The sequence below is a fragment of the Sturnira hondurensis genome, unplaced genomic scaffold, assembly GCF_014824575.4.
Source record: "Sturnira hondurensis isolate 20B ecotype Veracruz unplaced genomic scaffold, ASM1482457v3 Scaffold0021354, whole genome shotgun sequence".
NCBI lineage: Eukaryota > Metazoa > Chordata > Mammalia > Chiroptera > Phyllostomidae > Sturnira > Sturnira hondurensis.
In genome coordinates, this window is record NW_028093985.1 from 33,515,413 (window position 1) to 33,534,131 (window position 18,719).

Consider the following 18,719-nt stretch of genomic DNA (forward strand, 5'->3'; position numbering starts at 1 on the left):
TGCACTTCTCACGGTACATTAACATTTTACAAGAGTGTAGGGTGGTTATTTTCCCTGATCAGTCTAAAGTCAGCACTGAGGGTGTAAATTCACCGTCAAACTCCCTCTCTGTCGCTGGGGGCAGATTACATTTTCTGCATGTCTATAATAAAGATTAAGGTGCCCTATCCCTTGAAAGATATGACAAGCTCAAATATCCTATCGTCCTCAACCCCCACACAGTCCTTAAAAATGTTACACTATCTATCATCTTCAACCCCCAGATCGTCCTTTAAAATCTTACTGCTTATCTGAGCAGAGGTAGATTTGTATCTCTGGGGCTTGCAGTATGAATCAGAAAAGATTTAAGAGGCTGTTATATCCAGTGGACTTCTGGAATCAGAGCTTCCCTTTAGCCTTCAGTTAAAAACATGTCAGGGAGGGGATTTTCCCTCCCTTTAACCATAAAGGTTAAAGTCCCACTGAACTTGAGATGCACTGAAACGTGTCTGATCCTTGAAAACAGTAGCTCTGTGGGATTGCTTTCGAGGCCTCATCAGTCTCTTTCTACACAATGGGAACAAAGTCTCCACCCCCAGTGACAGACCTTGGCATTTCCTGAAGCCTTCTATGAAAAAGCCATTGTAGTGTAAATTTCCAAAGTCTTTTTTTTTTTTAAATCAAATAGGATGTTTATTTTGCTCCTTAAGAAGGAACAAAGAGTTTGGCATTTGCACATATCTTCTTGCTCATCTGCCTTCCTGTTGGGTTCATTCATTGCCTAATGGAGGCACCACTGGGATGAAGAAGAGTTTGCTGCTTTTTCTGGAGCCCTGATCCTACCTTCTGGGGCACTGCCAGACTAGGGCATACTGGGAGGAACTCTTCTGCACGGAGAGGGGGTCGGAAGCCACATTATTTTACTTGTTTTTTCATTGAAACCTATTGAGAACTAACTGTGTGCTTGAAGATGGATATGGCGAAGAATATAAAAATATAAAGAAGACCCAAGCACTAACCTTGCCAATATGGTGTTTATATTCCCATAAAACACAAATAAAAAAGAAAATTCTAGGTAGAAAATGATACTAGTGTAAAAGCAGTACAAATGAAGATCGACTGCAGTCTGAAAGAGGAAATAGGATTTTGGCTGGGTTGGGTTGGAGAAGAAGACTCTGTAAAAGGAATCAGGAGAGGCAGCATGTGAGATAATCTTTGAAGAATGGCTGAAGCCAGCAGAAATGGGGAGGGAGGACAAGGTATGCCAGGCAGTGGGACCACTGTGAGAGAAAGTGTAGTGGAGACTGGAATGAGCAAAGCATGTGTGGGGACATTCCATTCTGGAAGGGAACCCGCATTAGATGGGTGAGTGGAAGCCAGAGCATGGACAGTTCTGGGCGCCAGGCTGAAGAAATGGGTTGTGTGATAGGCAATGGAGAGCCACTAAATGTTTTTGAGCACAGAAATAACAGGATTGGAGCTGTGCTTTTGGACATTACAGTGGATTTGTATGATATCCATGAATAACGAGCATGAATTCAAATCAACTAGTGCTGAGTATCTTTAAAAACGTATTTTTAAAGAAAGTATTTGAGATGTTCAAAGAAACATTTTTCTTTGGCCCCTAAAACCAAGCAAATGACTGAATCTGGTATTCAACCAAAAGAAAAGTGATCTGTTCCAAAAGTGGAGGAAAAATTGGCAGTGTTAAACTTATTAAGAAGAAATATGTCTGTAGATTCTACTTTATGGCCAATATAATGCATTTTAAAGACTGATGTTAACTATATGGGATTTCTTCTTCAACAATGACTTTAATACTTAACCCCCCACATAAGATGCAATCCCACTACAGTCTGGCAGCAGTAAGTGTGGTAAAGCGAAAGTGGGAAATGGACATACACGCCCAGCAGACTCCCCCAACAATCCAGCAAGAGGCGACAAGGGCCTGATTTAAGTTGGTGCAATGGAAATGGGCAGGAGGGGGCAGGTGTGAGACTCTACAAAAAAGAGAGTAGACAGAAACTGTGGTGGAAAGAGAAGAACTTAAAAATGACTTGTGATCTAGAACTCATCTGAATGGGATTTGGGGCAGTGTCCTCAAAAAGGGAGGAGGGACTCCAGAAGAGAAATAGGTTAGGAAGGAAACTACGTACAGGATATGACAAGTTGGAGGTGGCATCTGGATAATCAAGTGGAGATGTTAGCAGGAAGCTTAAAATGGAGCTGGAGAGATAAGTCAGGGTTGGGATGGAGATGGAGGTTGGGGGTTACCCCTATCAGAATAAGTGAAACTGTGAAATGAAGTATGGTTGCCAAGGAAAAGAGGACAGAGAAAAGAGAAGAGGTCTGAGGACTGTCTTATGGAAGGTCTTTTTCATGGAGGCAAAGTAATAAAAGAAGAAATGGTGGGGATGGCCACTGAGAGAAATAGGGAGATAACCAGGAGAAGTCTGAGTCTGGGAGCCTAAGGGAGACGTTATCAAGATGGAAGGGGCAGTATCAATATTATCTGCTACAGAGTGGGTCTGGGAAGGAGGAGGAACCTGAAGATAAATGTCCTTCAAAGGTAACTTTCTACAAAGCTGAGGAGACAGAACCAGATTGCTTCAGGGAATGAGGAGGGACTGGGTAGTAACCATGCACTATGCTTTCCATATGTTTGATGAGGAGAGGAAATCAGGAGATGGAATAGTTTCTTAGAGTAGGAAAGCAATGTTGATTAGAGGGTGGTAGAACAGGCCTATCTGTAGTCTGGAGATCGAGAGAAAAGGCACATGGAACAAAGCTCCTGAAAAGGGAAGGAAGGAAACAGCCAAGGACAAAACCCATGAGATTAATTTTGGAGTAGGCTTAGAGAGGAAGAGGAGGATTCTAATCCTCCTTCCTAGGAGACCAGAAATAGTTGGGAGAGCTGCAGAAGTTATAGACTAGTCAAGTGAAGAACTCACAGATACACAACAATTAATAGCACTTATTTAAAGAGTTATCTAGCCCTGCTGAGGCTTAGTTGGTTGGGCGCCATCCACAAAGCAAAAGGTCCTTGGTTCAGTTCTCAGTCAGGGCACATGCCTAGGTTGCAGGCCTGGTCCCTGGTTGGGGGCATGCAAGAGGCAGCCGATTGATGTTTCTCTCCCTCTCTTTCTCCCTATCTACCCCCTCTCTAAATAAATAAATAAATAAAATATTTAAAATATATACTTATCTGATGTTCTCTGTGTGATTGTGGAGGGGTAATAAAAGCTAATGATAACTTAAGATCAAATGTTAACTTAAGGAAAGGAAGACCACAAATTGTCCATAAGGGAGAATAGAATGGTTGTGATCCCCACTCCTGAAACTGTTCAAGCACAGGTTGATAGCTGAGCACCTGGCTGGTGTGGCTCAGTGGATTTAGTACCTGCCTGGGAACCAAAGGGTCACCAGTTCAATTCTCAGTCAAGTCACATGCCAGGACTGCGAGCCAGGTCTCCAGTAGGGATCACATGAGAGGCGATCACATATTGATGTTTATCTTTTCCTCCTTCTTTCCCTTCTCTCTGAAAATAAATAAAGTCTTTAAAAAAAGAAAGCTAAGATATTGTTTTAGACAAGAATGCAACTGAGTCAATATTCTAAGTACATTAGAAATGCAAGGAGCCCTTCAGCATGTCATCTGAACACACTAAAGGGAAATAAAGTCCCAAGTGCATTTCCAATCTAATAAGAAGAGTCTCAAGATTAGTGCTCGCTATAGCTTACTAAATGTGTAACTGTGCATACCTACAGATCCTTCTATAATGTGGCTGCCTCAGTACAATCCATTGAGAACAGCTTCTCCAAATTCTACTTCATCGGAGAGTAGGCTCCTGTCCACAAATATGGGCAGGAGGTGGCAGGGGAATTTCTCTAGATCAGGGAGCAAGTCTGAGAGGAGGAAAACCTACTTTCTGCCCTGACTGTCCTGTGGCCTGGCTTCCCCTCCTTCCTGGGCCTTACCTTCTCCAGAGGCTAGTCTCTTCTCTTCTGGTCTCTGGGGGAAGAGGAGGCAGCAGACAGTAGTCCTGGGAAAGCAGAAGTTGCTGTTGGGATGAGTGGGTGGGTCTGTGCGCCAACTGCACACTGCAGCACACTGGCATTGCCTTTGTGCTCCTCAGGGGCAGTCTGGTCCCTCTGTGAATGGCTGCTGACCTCGGTGATTTCTGTACAACAGGTATGCTACTCTGGGTCTCATCTGTAACCTCTATCGGTAATAAACATCAGATTAATTGAAGCAATTGTGGGTAAATGTTTTGAACCTCCAGTATTAAGGAAATTGACTGAAACTTTGGGACTGGCAGACCTAAGCCCACTGTCTCTACTCCTGGGTATCCAAGCCTCCCCGGCCTGCACAGTGGTCCACTGGGCTGAGTCAGTGGACTGTGCACAGTCCACTGTGCTCCTCCAGCCCAGTAAGGACCCAACCTCCCAAACTGCCTTCTTCCCCTCTGACTCTCTTAAACTAAGCACAACATTGATGCCTCCGATTTTAGGAAGAAAGCAGTCTGGTTAGGCTAATTCACACGAAGGTGAAAAATACTCATAACCTTCTCAACATAGCCCAAAGGATTTGCATTGTAGAAAGAGAATGCTTTGAAATAACACTGAATTGGTGGGGGTTCCTGAAAAAGAAAATGACTTTTCAGTGGAAAGGAGGATTTCAGCATGCAGAGACAGCTGGAAGTTCTAGTCCTGTAAGTCCTTGAGGCTCGTAAAAGTCAGGGAGGCTCAAAGTATACCCTCAAAAGGATTTCCTGCCCTAAATCTATAAGCCCACCCCCCTCTCCCACCCTCATGAGTCTGGAAGTGCTGTCCCTTTCTCAACTCCTGTGGCCCCCTCTGCTCAGTCACCAGGCCGGCTCATCTCTTAGGCCTAGGCAGACCCAGTCCCCAGTATGGGAGCTCACAGGAAGCCTCGGTGGCCTGGCCCATCACAGACGTTGTTCACTCCAGGTGCTACCCCATAAAGAATTCAGAAAGCACTGCACTAGGTGATCTTTGTCTTGGTCTCTATGTCCTCAGAGAACAACATTAAAACCTGGAAGAAATCCCACAATCACCTAGCTCATCCCACCATCCAAATTAAAGAGGTGAGGATATGTAGGGTCAACAAGTTTGTGGCATTCACTAAAAAAAATAACTACTGTGTGCAGTTATTGTGTCGTGCCTTATGATTCAGTGGTATATGGGATAGGAAAAAATCCTCACTTTCACGGAGCTGGTGTGCTTGGTGAGGAATGATCGATAAATAAAAAAGATAATTATAGCTTGTGATGGGTGCTATAAAAGAATTCAAAAGGAGCTATGATGAGGGAGAGAAGGCTTCTTAAATGAAGCAATCAGAGAAGGCCTTGCTGAGGAGGAGATAACCTTTCAGCACGAAGGTCAAGAAGAAGCCTACTGGGCAGAAAGTAGGGGATGATGGCCGGGCACAGGGAAGAGCAAGGGCAAAAGTCCTAGGGCAGAAAAGGGCTATACCTTTCCAATAAATGCCAATACACTTCAAATTGTACATTTAGTTTAAACTTAAATTACAAGGTAGACAATATGATGGAACATGATGAAAAAGATGATGGAGGAGCCAGACAATGCAGGGTGTGTGTAGGCCATAGATTTTACTCCGTGTGCATGGAAATGTCACAGGAAGACTTTAAGCTGGGTAGAGACACAATCCAATTTACGTTTTTAAAGGGTGAATCTAGCCCTGGCCAAGTAGCTCAGTTGGTTAGCGTGTCATTCCCACAGGCCATTCGATTCCCAGTCAGGGCACAGGCAAGAATCACCCTATACATGCATAAATAAGTGGAGCAACAAATCGACCTCTCTCACTCTCTTCCTCTCTCTCCCCCCTTTTCTCTCTTTTCCTCTCTTTCTCCCTTCCTCTCTCTTTATGAAATCAATATTTTTTTAAAAAAGGTAAATCTATTCCTATACAAACTTTAGACAAGAACGCCCCTTCTTTATAGAAGTATTCCTGTGAATAAATGAACATGAATTGATAGACTAAAAGAATGAGAATATCCTTATTGTGCAACCTCTAATGAATTAATTAATTTAGGTATAAGCACAATGAATACTAATATTACAAAAAGACGAACAACCAAACACATGACTTCTGATAGGACAACACAATACCACCTGTGACGCCGTCTTAGCAGTTGTTAACATGAAAGAACATGTAATATGACATAGGTGCAGTCAGCAAAATCCAGACTATCACTTTATAGGACAAGTATTCTCTTTCCTTCAACAGATAAACTGCGAGGGGGAAAATAAAAGGAAGTGAATGAGTAAGATATTAATGAAGGGGGAATCCTATAGACATATCAAGCAATTGCAATATGTGGTTCTATCAGGGACTTGGTTCAAACAACCTCACTGTAGAAAATTATGATATTTGTAAGACATTTAGAAATGTACTTTTTGGATGTTTGATGATATTAAAATTTATCATTAATTTTTAAGATATGTTAATGGTCATGGTTATACTGTGAAAGAGTTTTTCTCTTTTAAAGATATAAATTGAAATATTTAGGAGTGAAATGATATGATGTGTGGGATTTGTGTCAAAATATTAGAGGCACAAGGACATTGGTGTGGTTTTCAATGAATTGATAACTATTAAAGTTGGGTGACAGGTATATGAGAGTTCATGCTACTCTCTCTGTCCATTGGTATATATTTTAAAATCTTCATAATAAAAAAACCCACCAAAAGGACAGTGTTGCCTTGTATGTACAGGTTGGGTCGTGGCACCATCCCAGTAGAGCGGGGAAAGCTGTGAAAGGCTATGTTGCAGTTACCTGGTAAGAGAATGCCAATGGCTTGAAACTCAGTGAAATGAACCAGTGATGAGATGGATGAACTTGAAATATATTATTTAGATACAAGAGACCAGGACTTGGTGAATGATTGGATGCAGGTAATGAGACAAAGAGAAGAACCAGAATAACTACCAGTTTGGAGGTTCAACAACTGGGTGTGGGGAAAGACTGGGTTTGGAAGAATTTTGGACACATTAGATCGGATGTGACATAAGAGGATGTCAGCAGCAGTTGACATAAGAGGATGTCAGCAGCAGTTGACTAAATGAGTTTTGGGTTCGGGAGAGAGTCAGAACAGACATGGATTTGGAAGTCATCCGCATATAGCCTATAGTTGATGTTGAAAGGCACGGGACACATGAGGTCACCTAGGGAGAGAGTAAGTGAAAAGATGCAGTCCCTGGACTTACCACTGAGATGTTTGAATATTTCCAGGTTGGTAGAGAAAGAGAATCAGCCAGTGAGACCAAGAAAAAGCATCCACCAAGAAAGGAAGAAAGAAAAACGGAAGATGCGAAATCACAAATGCCAAGAAAGTGTTTCAAGGAGAGTGGCAACGTATGAGGAATGCTGCTGTGTTCAAAAAGGTTAACAACAAAGATGTGTCCTTGGAGATGACCTTGAGAGGAGCAATTTCGTTAAGTGATGGAAATGAAGAAGCTACATTAGTGTAGATTGAATAGTAACTAGCAAGTGAAAAAAATCAAGAGAGAACATGGAGATTACTTTTGAGAAGCATATTGCCCAAAACCTGGCTGATTCTCTTTCTCTACCAACCTGGAAATATTCAAGCATATCAGTGATAAGTCCAGGGACTGCATCTTTTTACTCCCTCTCTCCCTAGGTGACCTCATGTGTCCCATGCGTGGCTTTCAACATCAACTATAAGCTATATGCAGATGACTTCCAAATCCATGTCTGTTCGGACTCTCTCCTGAACCCAAAACTCATTTATCCAACTGCTATTGGATAGTAGACTGAATAGTAACTAGCAAGTGAAAAAAATCAAGAGAGAACATGGAGATTACTTTTGAGAAGCATATTGCCCAAAACCTCACTATTACTGAACTATCTGATGAGTTCTTGAACCAAGGTCCTAACTTCTACTGCTGAGCTTTAGTCCTGCTACTGTGTCCCTTCACTCAACTTATCTTGGAGTCCCTTGGCTTGGACTAGAGACTCCAACCATAGTGGATCCCTCCTGAAACTGATGACTGAAGTCTGTTCCATCATGCTGGGCCTTCACCTTATTGTTTATGAAACTGGCTATATTGCTTTTAGACCTAACAACTTCATGCTGCAAAACAGATGGAATGCAGTAGACAGTTGGTTAGTCTGTGTTTAAAATTTGCTAATAGAAAATACTTGAAAACTATTTCCAGATTAAATCTCACATGCAGAACAAACAAAAATCCAACCTTCTCCAACTGCAAATATAACTCAGGCATTAAGAAAGCACCTCTGTGGTGTCTGTCTGTTCCATTAATCACATTCATGAACCGCCTCACATCAGGGCGAGTCATTCTAATAACCTAAAATCATTGGCATCCACACCCCTGACATTATCAGAGGGGAATTCCTAGTTGAGATTCACTAACTTATGCAAGCATTACATGATGCTTCAAAACCTCTTTGTGGTTTGATAGGATATTTTGGAACCCAAAACTTAGAATCTGTGTTATGTTGTCTTAAATATTCAGAGTATTTTTCAAAAATCTTTACAGATTTGTGCTCAAACTTTCTTTAAACTATATCAAATTATCTATAGAAATAAAAAATAATCAATGGATATGAAGGAGTTGGAAATCCAAAAGAGTTTTTAAAAAGTTTGAAATCCTCCCAAGGAGTACTTACTTATGGTCAATCTCCTAGAGAGGAAAACGAAAAAATGTACATTAAATAGATGCATGAAAATAGATGTAGTGAAGTATGGAAAACGTGTTTTAATTAAATAAATTCCAAATGCCTGCCACTGTTATTTCCAGACCTCTTTGGGAGGTTAAAACAGCATCATTCCATTACTGTCTTTACTTAAAAAATGTTGCAGCAGCTGACCAAAAGGGGAACAGAAATAATTAATATACTATAATGGCTCACAGACCTTCTAACAAAGGAGGAAGTTCACCTGGCAATGTACCGAGCTGATGGGAGAAGACAGGCGATCCGAGGCGCGGGCTGGGGAAGGCCCTCATCCTAGACTGTCCACAAAGTGCCAGTGCACAGGCTAAAATGGTAGCGTGTTCCTACAGGCTCTTTGACTATATTGATAAGTCAACTTCCCTCTTCCAGCCATTCTTACTTGTTCTGCACAATTTCCACTTAAGGTTAAACTTTTCTTCCTACACAAATGCTCTTTAATTGGCAACTCTAGTCATGACCCTTATTTGTGTTTAACATTAAACCCATTAATGTTTTTTTCATGGGACCACCAGACACTTTAAGTCTTGCCATCACCATAAACCATGTCTGAAACTGAGCTTTCCACCAAAAATCAGCTTTAATTTCAACTGGCAAATTTCTGTAAGAGGAATCATGGTTGCCAGTCTAATAACTTTGGAGTCATTTTCAATCCCCTTCTTCCTCTCCTCTTCCAGTGCTTGAGCCCTCCCTTCTCTCCTGGCTCTGCACTTTATTGCGAGTGGCATCTTCCAGGACTTATCTCTTTATATTGGTAACTATAACTTCATGAGACAGCTCGACTCCAAATCATTCTGCCTGTTCCAGCCCAGCTATCTTATCCCAAATCATGACATTGTATAAATAAGTCTTTGAAAAATATTTTTATAAGTTTTACTGGGATATAATTCACATACATTAAAATTAACCTTTTAATGTGTATAATTCAGTGGTTTTTCAGTATAGTCATGTCACTTCTCAGGCTTTTGGCTAAGATCAAGTGTATTATATTCACAGACTTAAGCAATCATCACCGTGATCTAATTTGGAACACTTTCCTCACCCCCAAAAGAAACCTATATTCATTAGCAGTTACTCCAGATTCATCCCAACCATAAATCTGCTTAGTGTCTGTATTGATTTGACTATTCTGCACACATCACATAAAAGGAATAAAACAATAAGTGGCACTTTGGTTTTGGCTTCTTTCATTTAGTGTGCTTTCAAGGTTCTTCCATGTTGTAGCATGTCTCAGGACTTGATTCCTTTTTATTGCTAAATAATAGTCCACTGCATGGTTTTGCCACATCTTGTTTATCCATTCATCATTTAATGGGTATTTGAGTTGTTTCCACTTTTTTGACTATTATGGATAATGTTGCTGTGAACATTTGTGAGCAAGTTTTTGTATACATGTTTTCAATTCTCTTGTGTATATGTTTAGGAATGGAATTGCTTGGTAATAGGGTAATTCTGTGTTTAACATTTTGAGGAAATATCAAATTGTTTACCAAAAATAGTTGCATCATTTCATATTTCCACCAGCAATGTTTGAGGGTTTCGATTTCTCCACAGCCTCACCTACACATATTGTCTTTTTAAAAAGATTTTATTTATTGATTTTAGAGGGAAAGGGAGAGAAAACGAGAAGAGAAACATCAATGTGTGGCTGCCTCTTGTGCGCCCATGACTGGGGATCTTATCTGGCCCACAACCTGGGTATGTGACCTGACTGGGAATCGAACCAGTGACCCTTTGGTTCACAGGCTGGCGTTCAATCCCCTGAGCCATACCAGCCAGGGCCATATTGTCTTTTTGACCACAGGTATCCTGCTTTTCTAAAGTTTACTTTCCACCATTTCACTTTTACATAAGATCTACATTAGTACCTATTTTTGCTAACTAAAAAAAAATTCCAAAGAAGATTTTTGGTTTTTTTTCATAGCAAAAAATATCATTCAGCGTTTGTTTTGCAGTAGGCAGTTATACTGGCAGCTCACATCCTGAACATTAAGGGTGGCACCGCCAAGCTCCTTCCTTGGGAACTACACTCAGCATTTCAGCATCAAGCCTCCATGGCTTTGAACTGTGTCTGTGAGCATCTGTGCTTTCTCTCAATTTATTTTGTGCATCTATAGTAAACAGTGTCCTAAGGTAATTGCTTCTTTGTTTTATGCTGTCTTGGTTTATAAAAGGTTTCTTGGGAATGCTCTACTTTATGATGGGGAGAAGCTGTACATAGACATCCTAGTGGGTGTGAAGTTGTATCTCATTGTGGGTTAGATCTGCATTATCCTAATGATTGATGGGGTTGAGAGCTTTTCATGTACTTATCGGCTATCTGTATATCTTCTCAGGAGAAATGTCTACTCAAATCCTTTGCCCATTTAAAAATTGGGTTGCCTTTTTATTTTTAAGTTGTAAGACCTCTTTATACAAACTGGAGACTAGACCCTTATTGCATATACATTTGCAAATATCTTCTTTTATACTGTGGATTGCCTTTTCACTTTCTTAATAGTGTCCTTTGAAGCAACATAGTTTTTAATTTTGACGAAGTACAATTTATCTACTTTTTTCTTTTGTTGTTTATGTTTTTGGTGTTATATCTAAGAAACTATTGCCTAATACAAGGCCATAAAGATTTATTTCTATACTTATTTTAATACCTTCGTGGTTTTAGCTCTAACATTGGGTCTATGATACATTTCAAGTTAATTTTTTAAGATAGTGTGATGTAAAGATCCAACTTTATTTTTTTGTATGTGGATAGTATGTGGATGGGGGGGGCAGGGAAAGAGAGAGAGAGAGAAAGAAACATCCATTTGTTGTTCAGTTATTAATATATTCATTGGTTGATTCTTGTATGTGCCCTGATCAGAGATAGAAGGAACCTTGGCCTATTGGGATGACATGCTAACCAAAATGGCTACCCAGCTAGGGAGAGGTCCGTCTGTCTTTCTTTCTTTCTTTCTTTCTTTCTTTCTTTCTTTCTTTCTTTCTTTCTTTCTTTCTTTCTCTCTTTCTGTCTTTCTCTCTCTCTCTCTCTCTCTTTCTTTCTTTCTTTCTCAAAAGATTTTATTTATATAATTATAGAGAGAGGGGAAGGGAGGGAGAAAGAAGGGAAGAAACATTGATCAGTTGCCTCTTGCTGGCCCCCCAACTAGGGACCTGGTATGCAACACAGATATGAGCCCTGACTGGGAATTGAACCAGCCATCTTGGTTCACAGGCTGGCACTTAATCCACTCAGACACACCAGCCAGGGCAAGAGGTCTTATTTCTTAAATGAAGACAGAATCAAGGAATGAATGTCTTTATTAAGGATACCCGATAACATGGTTCAATTAAACTATCATCACACTCTTACAGAATTTCCTAACAGTGTTTGAATCAGCATTCCCCAACACCTTTATCATTCTCTAAACAGGAAACCCATCTAATGTTCCACATCCTTGATGGTGCCTATCTTCCTTTTCTTCCCTTCCCTTCCTTTCCTTTTTCCTTTCCTTCTTTCCTGCTTGTATCTCATTGATTGTTTTAGAATTTCATATTCCAGAACCAATCAGGCTCCAGAATTTTGTCTTATTTTCCCACTTATTAGGGACACAACCGCTTAAAACCACCCTCGGCCTCTTGGTGGCCCTTCAGAGCCTGTCATTGTCACATCATGGCACATGAGGAAGCCTGCACAGACCATTGTCCAAACTAACAAGAACCACCCTTATTTTTCTCTCATCCCCAAAATATTGTTTTTGCCTGCTTTGTTCATATTGATCATGTTTAATCCTTTTTTTAATTATCTTTCAAGCACCTCCCATCACTGGCACCAATGATACAGAAGGAAATGAATCACATGGGAAATAAAAGCTAATCTTAAAATGTGCTGAGAGTATTAAGAGATGCTTAAGAGTATTAAGCATATTCTTCATATGCTAAATACAGTTATTTATCTAGTAGGTGTTCAACAACTTATATGTGTTAGGTTGAACCTTATGAAATTGATATTTTATAGAACATAAATAATAAATAGCATTGATGTTAAATAGTTCACTTAATACTAAGTTCTGTGTCACAAAGTTGGTTTATAAAAGTCAAGTTTGAATTATGGTATGTAAATAATCTTAATAGCATTCATAGAGATCAAATATTCTCCATATAACCTTCTAAAAGATAGCAGCAGATTCACGTAATTAGATTATTTCTCATTGTAGAGTGCCCAGACAGTCCTGGACACAAAGCATACTCTCAAGAGATGCATCTTCTAATAAGTAGGAGAATCTACTTAACATTAATCACATTCCCAACTGAAGGACATAAAGAAACTTGAGAATATTGCTTACAATCCTTTGTAGTAATACTAATGGAATCAACAATAACAAATAACAAGAACAGAGGGGAATATAAATTTGTAGGCCTCATTGCTAGCAAAAGCAAGTACCTATTTTTGTCAGAAATGAATTCTCATAAGAATTGAGTGTTCTCTTAGAGTTCATTTATATTTCTGTCATGATCCAGTAAGTTCAAAGAGTGAGAGAAACTAAATTTCACATAGCCTACATGAGCCCTGGCACGTCTAATCTGCAATCTCCACTTTTAATTTACATCTGAAAAATGAACAAATGAGCAACTACAGGGATATAAAAGGCAGGGTCACACAAACACAGCACATAATTCTATTACACCCGATGCCCAACTCTGAGCAAATAAACTCCTTTACATGTGCTGGCTTTGTAGCAAAGAGGGTAAACTGAACCGTGCTTCCATCCCATGGCAGACATGCAGAATCTGGCAAACAACACAGCCTTCAGCACAACCCACTTACTTGAATATATATATATATGTGAATTTCACCAAATTTTTGTTTTAATAGCATTCCTTTTTAATATAAGCAAAGCAAAATGGAAATAAGACTGCAGCAGATGCAACAGTGTGGTGAAAATGTCTTCTCGGACAAAGCTATTTCAATGAAAGAAACTCTCTCCTAGGCCTCCCTGATTCTCCCTCCATAAACCATCCAAATTAGATTCACTTCACTGGCTGTCTTCGTCAGATTTCACAAAACTGGGGACGATCCAAAAGAAATAAAAGGTGAGGGTTTTCCTCAAAGTAGGAAGCTGAGTCTCGAACACATTCAGATTAAGTGAAGAAACTTGATTAAACCCACAATCCCAGATAATGATGAACTGAATCTTGGAACTCAGCTGCCTGACACACGTTAGCATATGAATTACATTTTCTGTTAGCTAACCCACTTAAAGAAAATGTATTCAAACATCTCCCTTCAGGGAATCGGCCACATGTGGAATTAACAGACCCTTGGGTCCATACGAGGCTTGCCTTGCCGTTTCTGAGTTTGTTGGGAAAGTGAGTTTATTGCATTATCTTAAAATGGACATGAGGAAATTTATTTGAGCACGTGACATTCTAATGAGCATGTCTATTAAATCAATGTGCCACAGTGCACATATGTACAGGTGTGCCAGCAGTCGCTTTCATGAGTGATAAGAACAAAAAGGGAAGCGTAGGGCCAGATGCTAGAGAAGCACTTCACATAAGGAGGCGAGTGCATGTGACGGTGGTAGGAAAAGAGCCATCACAATGTGCAGCGTGGACCTTTCTCAGTATGTCCACCACCCCGAGCAAAACGTTTTCCATAAAACCTTCCTTCCAGAGGTGGAATTGAAAATGGGATGGTAGCATATGGCTGTGTAAGTTGTAAATGTATCCACAGGTCTTCAACAATGCCAGCGTGGATGGGCTGATGGAGAGGCCAACGGGGAAAGGTGTGCCAGTAAGTCGGCTACCTCACAGTGTCCAGGCAGCCCAGAAATTCCAGAGCTGCTTTGTAAACATCAAAAGGAAAAATACGGTCATAATAGCATTTCAGCTTTCAGATTTACAGACTTAAGATTTTTATCTTAACTATCACACGATGCACTGGGACACTTCAGTGCTTTGTATGACAGATAAGAAGGACAGAGGGGAAGCAAACCAATCACAAAGAGGGAGGCCAGATAATTTCCCGTTATTGATGCCACACCATAGGGAGATGGATTAGATGGACTTGTTAAGGAAATTATAATGATGGCATTTTAAAGAGTTTAGTTCCATTTTGAGTACAGTCGTCCCTCAGTAACTGCATGGGATTGGTTCCAGGACCCTAGGGATACCCAAATCCATGGATGCTCAAGTTGCTTATATAAATTGGCATAGTATTTATGTACCGTCTATGCAATCCTCCCTTCTATTTTAAATCACCCATAGATCATTAAAATACCTAATCCAATGTAAATTCTATGTAAATAGTTGTCATGCTGTATTGTTTAGGGAATAATGGCAAGAAAAATATTCTGTGCATGAGGAGTACAGACACAACCATGGTGGGCCTAACGACACAGCTCACATCATCAATAATGGAGCACTTTTTTCTGAATAGGATAGTTTTCATCCCTGGTTGGTTGAATCTGCAGATGTGGAGGACTGACTTTACATTTATTTTTTAAAGCACTCTACTATATATTCACATATATAGTATCACTGTTACTGCTGTTTTTGAGGTAAGTACAACAAAAGCCGAGAGAGGAAATGATTTCCTTAAAGGCACAAAGTTAGTAAGTGCCCAAACGTATGTAAATCTGAAGCCTAACTCATGGGATTCCAAAGCCTGTTCTTTTTCTGTACAAGCATGGACTTATTAAGGCTCTTTCGGTACCACCTTTACAGCTTTTGCCAGGCCATGTACCATCTGTGTTACATTCTACTTACTCTTTTCCTCTAATTCATAGATTTATACTTTAAAATATTTATTTAAAATAAACAATTTTATAATATTATTATTAACAGAAAATAATTATAATTTGACTTAAGTAGAAAGCAACTGTAAAAATAAATTCTAGCTAAACATTTGCCTACCTGGAGCTTTGAACCTGCAGCCTGCCTTTTCCTTGTAAGGAAGGCTAGAAAAGTTTAGGGAGGTACTCAAGACCTCCACACACCATCATGAGGCTCTTTTCTTGACATAAACAGAAGAATTGAAAGGGAACTAAAACAGGAACTTTGGCCCTGTCCTGTGACATGGTCTTATTTGATGACTACATGTGGCAAATGTGGGTGCACCGCCTGGAATGACCGTCCTGCCGCTGTAGCCTGCCGACCAGGCTTCGGGAAAGCACGTGCCACTGGCTGAGCATTTGTTGTGCGTTGGAGAAAGGGAAGATGAATGGGAATTGAATGGATCTGATCTTTCCTTTTCAAATCAAAATTCAACTCGAAAGAAACTAGATCTCTGCTTCCATCTGTGTATGATTCAATTATATTTCCTATGTAACAAATCTGAGACCAAGCGCAAATTAAGCATAAGGCTGAATTCTTACAAGATTCCCACGTTCAACAGTCTTCAAGTGTGCTGGCTCCAGGAACTACTGAGTATCCTTTGCCGTGCGTCCCGGTGAAACTGCTGAGGACGTTGTCATGTAAGCATCACCAGGCCCCTCCCTCCTACAAAACTTCTTGGAGGAGACAGACTGGAAGTTCCTAGTACCTTGCCTACTTCTTGGCAAACCTAGCACAAAGTGGCCATCTCTCAGCATAATTTGATTCTGGACTTCTCCTTACTGCTCTAAAAAGTACTGAATGACAGCATGGCCATTAGAGTACCAAGGTCATCACCATAAAATACTACAAAAGCAACTCCATGTGTCAAGCAGAATAGCCAAAAGGTATTTTTCTACATCCTTATTCTGAAAGTATTTTGTTTCCTAATCTTCAATAATTTGACTCACTAGCATATTTAATGATGTATATAAACTTCTGCAGAAATGCAAACAATATTTTGGATTTCTGTATTATTATATGCATGAAGTGTGTCTTCCCAGAAAAACTCACATTTATATGTATAAGTTCAAACCTACTATGTAGTAACACACACACACACATATATACACAAGCTGTTTGTCTCAAAAATCTAAATTTCAGTAGCAGGAATGGCAACAGATTCTTAGTGAGAACCATACTGGAAAAAAAGAAAAAAGTAAGAAATGCAAATTAAGAATCATGTCAGGAAACAGATTTTCCAGTGGTGATAAAATTATACAGGAGACAAGATTAAGAAAATTCACTAGAGTCATTGCAAGAAGAAAAAAGCCAAAAAACAATTTAAATGTCACCATGGCAGCAACAGAGTATTAAGTAGCCCAGAAGCCTGATAACCTGCAAGTCCTCTCTTTACTTGTTCCACATATTGATATATCTGGGTAAATACATGTTTATTTTAGAATTAGCAAAGCACTTGTCTTATATCTTAAAAACTGCAGGAGCCAGTAACTAGTTTAATAATTAACAGAGTTCCCTGGTCAAACTATTACTTCAGAAAACGTGGTTCCTTTCTATCTTATACCCTCCTCTTTTGCAACTCAAGGCTGGGCCCCATGACGGCACATGGAGGTCGTTGAATGAAAACCATGGTGGGTAAATTAGTACACAGGTGAAATCTTGCCCTTAAATAAAATAAAATTGGACCAGAATTTAGAACTATGAAGAGAATCTGTTAGGTGTCAATCATTTAACATCTCTGTAAGGGGCATCGACAGAGCACTAATAATAACTTTCTCAAATATTTTAAATATGATATCCTACTCGTTCTTAGTTGACACAATGATATAAATGCCTTCAGGAAATTCAACCACTCTAATTTTTGAAAGCCCAGTCTTTATTAAAAAGAAAAAATAAGTGTGAAACCGTATTTCATCTTACACTCACGTTTCAGTAGTCATTTTGCTCTGTTTTTGCAAAATACCCTCAGAACAACTGAAACTGCTCAAGCTAAAGAAAACAGTAACAAGAATGATAAGCAATTCCCATTTCTACTGAAATATGAAAGTGTAGAATTTCTATTTTTAATTTGGAGTTTAGAAATGAAACTAAAATGTCTTTCCCATAGCTGAGTTTAAAAACCAACATTTTTTTGTACAGCAAAAGATATAAAAAAGCTTTTCCAAAAGCAACAGGGAAAAATATTATTATCAGGGTCACCTAATTTCAGTAACTTCGACCCCAGTTTTCAAACCTTAGTGTTTGGGAACTAGAAACAACCGGTTCTTCAAATTGTTTACTAATTTGCGGTAAAAGATAAATGAGAGCTCAGCCTTCTGGATATGAGCGGAACTGCACCAGGCAGGTGCAGCGACCACACTGGGAAACTAAAGGGTAGTGATGTTCTGTGGTTAACACTTGGAACACTTGAAAATATCTCCTCAATTACAAGCCTCCCAGTTAGGAGAAGATGGAGCCTTTATTCCTGAACCTGACTCCAGAAAAGCAAATGCTCCATTTTTCTGGAGTACAAAAGACTTCCTTAACTGCAAAGCCTGGTTCTGTAGGAAGAGCAGTGCTTCTCAAACTTTTATGTGCATGTGACTGGAGAACTTGTTAAAATGCAGGTTTTGATCCACTTAGTTTGGGGTGATGCCCAAGATTTGTATTTCTAACAAAATCCCCGATAAAGCCGATGCTGCTGATTCATGGACCACACTTGAGTGCAAGGACACACAGTGGGTACATTGGTGGCTTCTCAGACTTTACCATCTACTAGGGAAAAGTTATAAGTGACCATGTGACCATTGCAGTTTGATTTTTATTTATTTTTTATTTTTTTAAAAGATTTTATTTATTTATTTATCTTTAGAGGGGGAGGAGAGAGGGAGAGAAACATCAATGTATGGTTGCCTTTTATGTGTCCCCTGCGGGGAGTTGGCCTGCAGGGAATTAGCCTGCAACCCAGGCATGTGCCCTGACTGGGAATTGAACCGTGATCCTCTGGTTCACAGGCCTCTGCTCAATCCACTGAGCTACGCCAGCCAGGGCGCAGTTTGATTTTTAAAAACATTCCTACCTATTGAGAGTATCTAACATGGGAATACTAAATATTTATTTTGATTATTTCTGTATATTCAGTACAGAAGTATATATTCATAACTTCTGTACTATACAGTACTATACTGT

The 18,719-nt window shown here is 39.8% G+C and overlaps 1 protein-coding gene across 2 annotated transcripts in view; it reads right to left on the bottom strand.

Annotated features, from left to right (window-relative positions):
- MCC (MCC regulator of Wnt signaling pathway) overlaps positions 1-18,719 on the bottom strand; it is a 403,428-nt gene that overhangs the window by 262,008 nt on the left and 122,701 nt on the right. The gene's annotated exons all lie outside the window — the stretch shown is intronic.